Raw genomic sequence first — 6,815 nt, forward strand, 5'->3', positions numbered from 1 at the left:
ATCTGTGTCTATGCAAATGATAGCCCAGCAGCACCTGCCATGGCAGTGCTTGCTCTGAGCTCTGTTTACCTGTTGGTAGTTAGAGCTTTTTGAAAAGTCAAAAATTAAGAATTATGGATCAGTCTTTTGTGGCAGAAGAAATTTCTAACAAATCAACATCAAAAAGAGACTAATTGGGGAAACCTGTTCTTTATAGTGGTGTGGCATGCCTAAAGTTATTGCATATGCTGTGTAGTCTTATATCACCTATATATTATACTCTAATGTAGACTTACCTACATCTCCACATAGTTTGATTGTCCTCAGACTTCTTAAGATTGTACTCTAGTAAACCTGTGTTTCTCTACACCATTTACAGGGGGCTGGAGAGGTGGCTCAGTGGTTAAGAACACTGACTGCTCTTCCAAAGGTCCTGAGTTCAAATTGCAGCAACCACATGGTGGCTCACAACCGTCTGTAATGAGATCTGACGCCCTCTTCTGGTGTGTCTGAAGACAGCGACAGTGTACTTACATATAATAAAAAAATAAATCTTTTTTTAAAAAAAACTGAATTTTAAAATAAAATAAAATTACAGCGAGGAGGTGGTGGTGCATGCCTTTAATCTCAGCACTTGGGAGGCAGAGGCAGGTGGATTTCTGAGTTCGAGGCCAGCCTGGTCTACAGAGTGAGTCCCAGGACAGCCAGGGCTACACAGAGAAACCCTGTCTCAAAAAACCCAAAAATAAATAAATAAAATAGAAATGACTCTTGTTTACTCAGTGGACCCTGAGTAGAAGAGCCTAGTAGGGCATTAGAGTAATTTACAGAGATGGCCCTTCTTTGAGCCTCTATACTTGGAGGACGATTGGTCATTATGGTGGAAAGGGTTGATTACTGATTATATGGGAATTGAGATATGTGCAGTTTCTTCTATATCTAAAATGCTTTTATCTGCCAACAGGTACAACTGTAACTGCTCTAAAGTTGTTTAAGAATCTACCTGTAAGAAAGCAATTTTACTCAACAGTTAAAAAGTGTAAAGATGAACTGAAAACTGTACAGGACCTTCTCATAAGCTACGGTGTCCTGAAACCTGACATGAGGATTACTTTTGTACATAATAAGGTGAACATTATTATATTTTGTAAGAAAAAGTTGAAGCACTATAATGAAGAGACAGTGTAGCCTGTATTAATGCATGCCATGGAGTGGACATTTACCACATTCCACAGTTGTACTTCATTTGCTGAAAGTCTAACCCCCTAGTAGGAAACAGTTCCTGTAGAGGTGATTAGGCCATGAGGAGCCCTCAGAAATTGGCTATGTGAAAGAAACCAGAAGAGCTGCTTCTGTCTTCTGTCATCTGGGGATGGGGAAAAGGATCCAAGAGTTGGCCTTCATCAGAAGCCAAACCTGTTAAAACCTTAATCTTGGCTTTTCCAACTCCCCTAACTGAAAAATAACTGTGCAGTTTGTGGTATTATTTTTTAACCAACTCCAGGACAGTATATAGCTTTCTTTCTTCCCTAAAATGTTTGGTCCACATCCTTCAGTTTTGTCTTTAATATAAGGAGCACTGAAGACCTATGGGAAGTCTACTAGAACCTTCCACTTTATAATACCTGCCATCAGTGAGTCCCAGAGACTTCCATCCAGGAACATCTGGAGTGTGTCCCTTAGGCAGGTGAAGATGGGCAACACTTTTTCCCCATTTGAGACCCAGAGTTGCTTAAGATCTCTAAAGGCCACTCCAGCTCATTTCCTGTGTTACGAACCTTGGGGAAAACAAAGGTTTATTACATCTTTTCTAGACGTTCATTTTTCCTTGACTCCACATAAGCACGTTGAAATAGTCAATGGATGGAGAGCAGATTCACACAGGAGTAGATGGGAAATGGGGAATTAACCTTCAGTGATACCAGAACCCATGGATACCAGGTGTTTGAGTCTGCTGATGTCCTCACAGAACATGTGAATGAATTGGTGATGTACCAGTTTGCAGTTTCCCTCCGAACTGAACTCAGAGAAGTTTAATGTGTTATTTAGAGTTATACAGCGGGTAAAGGGTTGAAATGGGATTGGAAACTGGTCTACCCTGGAGTACAGGTTCTTCGCTTGACTGAGGTCTCTTCCCAGTTCTCACTGTGTTGTCCTCTCCATACTTTAGAATATTTGCAGTAACTGAAGGAAACAGTATTACCTGAATGTATATGAAGAACTTAAAGCTCAGAGTGACAAAATAATTCATTTTTAGGTATACAAATTTATTCTATAATTGCATATCAACTTTTATTAACCATTTTACTCATTCACATTTCAAATGATATCCCCCTTCCCACTTACTCCTCCACAACGTGCCCCCCCCAACCCTTTCTCCTTCTTCCCCTCCCCTTTGCCTCTGATTCCTGCCTTACCCCTCCAGCATTTCCATGCACTGGGGCATCAAGCCTTCCTCCCCTCCCATTGATGTCAGATAAGGCCATCCAGTGCTACATATGTATCTGGAGTCATGGCTGCTTCCATGTATACTCTTTGGTTGGTGGTTTAGTCTCTGGGAGCTCTGGGTTGTTCAGTTAGTTGTTATTGTTCTTCCTATGGGATTACAATTCCCTTTAGTTCATTTAGTCTTTTCCTTAGGTCTTCCATTGGGGTCCCTGGGCTGAGTCCTATGGTTGGCTGTGAACATCCACATCTGTATTAGTCAGGTGGTGGTAGACCCTCTTAAGTAACAGCTATGTCAGCAAGTGCTTCTTGGCCGCAGCGATAGTGTGGGGGTTTGGTGTCTGCAGATGGGATGAACCCCTAGGTAGGGTGGTCTCTGGATGGTCTTTCCTTCAGTCTCTGTTCCATTTTTTGTCCCTGTATTTCCTTTGGACAGGAACATTTCTGAGTTAAAAATTTTGAGATGCTTGGGTGGCCCCATCCCTCTACTGAGGACCGTGTCTTTCTAGTGGAGGTGATCTCTATAGGTTGTAGCTCCCCCTTTGTTGAGTGTTTCTGCTCAAGTCATCACCATTGAGTCCTGGGAGCCTCTTGCTTCCCTGGAGTCTGGGACTTTCTAGTGGCTACCCCCAATTTCCCATGCCACACTGCTACATGTTTCAATTGTGTTTCCTGACGCTCTGTACTTCTCTCCTGTCCCGTCCAATACCTATTTTGCCCCTGTTTTTTTCCCTCTCCCTCCTCTCTTCCTCCAGGACCCTCCCTCCCTCCCTTTACCTCCTGTGATTATTTTGCTCCGCCTTCTATGTAGGATTGAAACACCTAAACTTTGGTCTTCCTTCTTCTTAAGCTCCATGTGGTTTGTGGGATGTAGTGTGGGTATTCTGAGCTTTGCGCCTAATATCCACCTATCAGTAAGTACATACCATGTGTGTGTGTATTCCTTTGTGTCTGGGTTACCTTACTGAGGATGATATTTTTGATATTTTCTAGTTTCATCCATTTGCCTGCAAATCTCATGAAGTCATTGTTTTTAATAGCTGAGTAGTAGTCCGTTGTGTAATTATACCACATTTTCTTTATCCGTTCTTCTGTTAAGGGGCATCTGGGTTGTTTCCAGCTTCTGGCTATTATAAATAAGGCTGCTATGAACATAGTGGAGCATGTGTCCTTATTCCAGTTGGAACATCTCCTGGGTATATGCCCAAGAGAGGTATTACTGGATCTTTCGGTAGTACTATGTCCAATTTTCTGAGGAATTGCCAGACTGATTTCCAGAGTGGTTGTACCAGCTTGCAATCCCACCAACAATGGAGGAGTGTTCCTCTTTCTCCACATCCTCGCCAGCATCTGCTGTCACTGAATTTTTTATCTTAGCCATTCTGATTGGAGTGAGGTGGAATCTCAGGGTTGTTTTGATTTGCATTTCCCTGATGATTAAGGATGTTGAACATTTTTTCAGGTGCTTCTCAGCCATTTGGTATTCCTGAGGTGAGAATTCTTTGTTTAGCTCTGTACTCCATTTTTTAATGGGGTTATTTAAATTTCTGGAGTCTAGCTTCTTGAGTTCTTTGTATATTTTGGATACTAGTCCCCTATCTGATTTAGGATTGGTAAAGATCCTTTCCCAATCTGTTGGTGACCTTTTTGTCTTATTGACAGTGTCTTTTGCCTTAAAGAAGCTTTACAATTTTATGAGGTCCCATTTGTCAATTCTCAATCTTACAGCACAAGCCATTGTTGTTCTGTTGAGGAATTTTTCCCCTGTGCCCATATCTTTGAGGCTTTTACCCACTTTCTGCTCTATGAGTTCCTGTGTCTCTGGTTTTATGTGGAGTTCTCTGATCCACTTAGACTTGAGCTTTGTACAAGGAGATAAGAATGGATCAATTCACATTCTTCTACATGATAACCGCCATTTATACCAGCACCAATTATTGAAAATGTTGTCTTTTTCCCACTGGATGGTTTTAGCTCCCTTGTCAAAGATCAAGTGACCAAAGGTGTGTGGATCCATTTCTGGGGCTTCAATTCTATTCCATTGATCTACCTGCCTATTGCTGTACCAGTACCATGCAGTTTTTATCACAATTGCTCTGTAGTATAGCTTGAGGTCAGGCATGATGATTCCACCAGAGGTTCTTTTATTGTTGAGAATAATTTTTGCTATCCTAGGTTTTTTGTTACTCCAGATGAATTTGTAAGTTGCCCTTTCTAACTCAATGAAGAATTGAGTTGGGATTTTGATGGGGATTGAATTGAATCTGTAGATTGCTTTCAGCAAGATAGCCATTTTGACTATACTAATCCTGCCAATCCATGAGTATGGGAGATCTTTCCATCTTCTGACATCTTCTTCAATTTCTTTCTTCAGAGACTTGAAGTTCTTATCATACAGATCTTTCACTTGCTTAATTAGAGTCATACCAAGGTATTTTATATTATTTGTGACTATTGTGAAGGGTGTTGTTTCCCTAATTTCTTTCTCAGCCTGTTTATCCTTTGTGTAGAGAAAGGCCATTGATTTATTTGAGTTAATTTTATATCCAGCTACTGCACTGAAGCTGTTTATCAGGTTTAGGAGTTCTCTGGTGGAATTTTTAGGGTCACTTATCATATCATCTGCAAATAGTGATATTTTGACTTCTTTCTTTCTAATTTGTATCCCCTTATCTCCTTTTGTTGTCGAATTGCTCTGGCTAGGACTTCAAGTGCTATATTGAATAGGTAGGGAGAAAGTGGGCAACCTTCTCTAGTCCCTGATTTTAGTGGGATTGCTTCCAGTTTCCCTACTTTTAGTTTGATGTTGGCTACTGGTTTGCTGTATATTGCTTTTACTATGTTTAGGTCTGGGCCTTGAATTCCTGATCTTTCCAAGACTTTTATCATGAAGGGGTGTTGGATTTTGTCAAATGCTTTCTCAGCATCTAACGAGATGATCATGTGGTTTTGTCTTTGAGTTTGTTTATATAGTGAATTACGTTGATGGATTTCCATGTATTAAACCATCCGTGTATCCCTGGGATGAAGCCTACTTGGTCATGATGGATGATCGTTTTGATGTGTTCTTGGATTTGGTTTGTGAGGATTTTATTGAGTATTTTTGCATCAATATTCATAAGGGAAATTGGTCTGAAGTTCTCTTTCTTTGTTGGGTCTTTGTGTGGTTTAGGTATCAGAGTAATTGTGGCTTCATAGAATGAATTGGGTAGAATACCTTCTGTTTCTATTTTGTGGAATAATTTGAGGAGAATTGGAATTGGGTCTTCTTTGAAGGTCTGATAGAACTCTGCACTAAACCCATCTGGTTCTGGGCTTTTTTTGGTTGGGAGATGATTAATGACTGCTTCTTTTTCTTTAGGGCAAATAGGACTATTTAGATCATTAATCTGATCCTGGTTTAACTTTGGTATCTGGAATCTGGCTAGAAAATTGTCCCTTTCACCCAGGTTTTCCAGTTTTGTTGAGTATAGCCTTTTGTAGTAGGATCTGATGATGTTTTAGATTTCCTCAGGTTCTGTTGCTATGTCTCCCTTTTCATCTCTGATTTTGTTAATTAGGATGCTGTCCCTGTGTCCTCCAGTTAGTCTGGATAAGGGTTTATCTATCTTGTTGATTTTCTCAAAGAACCAGCTCCTCATTTGGTTGATTCTTTGAATAGTTCTTTTTGTTTCCACTTGGTTAATTTCAGCCCTAAGTTTGATTATTTCCTGCTGTCTACTCCTATTGGGTAAATTTGCTTCCTTTAGTTCTAGAGCTTTTAGGTGTGCTGTCAGGATGTTAGTGTATGCTCTCTTTAGTTTCTTTTTGGCGGCACTCAGAGCTATGAGTTTTCCTCTTAGGACTGTTTCCATTGTGTCCCATAAGTTTGAATATGTTGTGACTTCATTTTCATTCAACTCTAAAAAGTCTTTAATTTCTTTATTTCTTCCTTGTCCAAGGTATCATTGAGTAGAGTGTTGTTCAACTTCCACGTGAATGTTGGCTTTCTATTATTTATGTTGTTATTGAAGATCAGAATTAGTCCATGGTGATCTGATAGAATGCATGTGATAATTTCAATATTTTTGTATCTGTTGAGGCCTGTTTTGTGACCAATTATATGGTCAGTTTTAGAGAAGGTACATGAGCTGCTGAGAAGAAGGTATATCCCTTTGTTTTAGGATAAAATGTTCTATAGATATCTGTTAAATCCATTTGTTTCATAACTTCTGTTAGTTTCCATGTACCTCTGTTTAGTTTCTGTTTCCAGGATCTGTCCATTGATGAGAGTGGAGTTTGAAGTCTCCCACTATTATTGTGTGAGGTGCAATGTGTGCTTTGAGCTTTACTAAAGTTTCTTTAATGAATGTAGCTGCCCTTGCATTTGGAGCATAGATATTCAGAATTGA

Source organism: Mus caroli, chromosome 1 (assembly GCF_900094665.2).
Source record: "Mus caroli chromosome 1, CAROLI_EIJ_v1.1, whole genome shotgun sequence".
NCBI classification, from domain to species: Eukaryota; Metazoa; Chordata; class Mammalia; order Rodentia; family Muridae; genus Mus; species Mus caroli.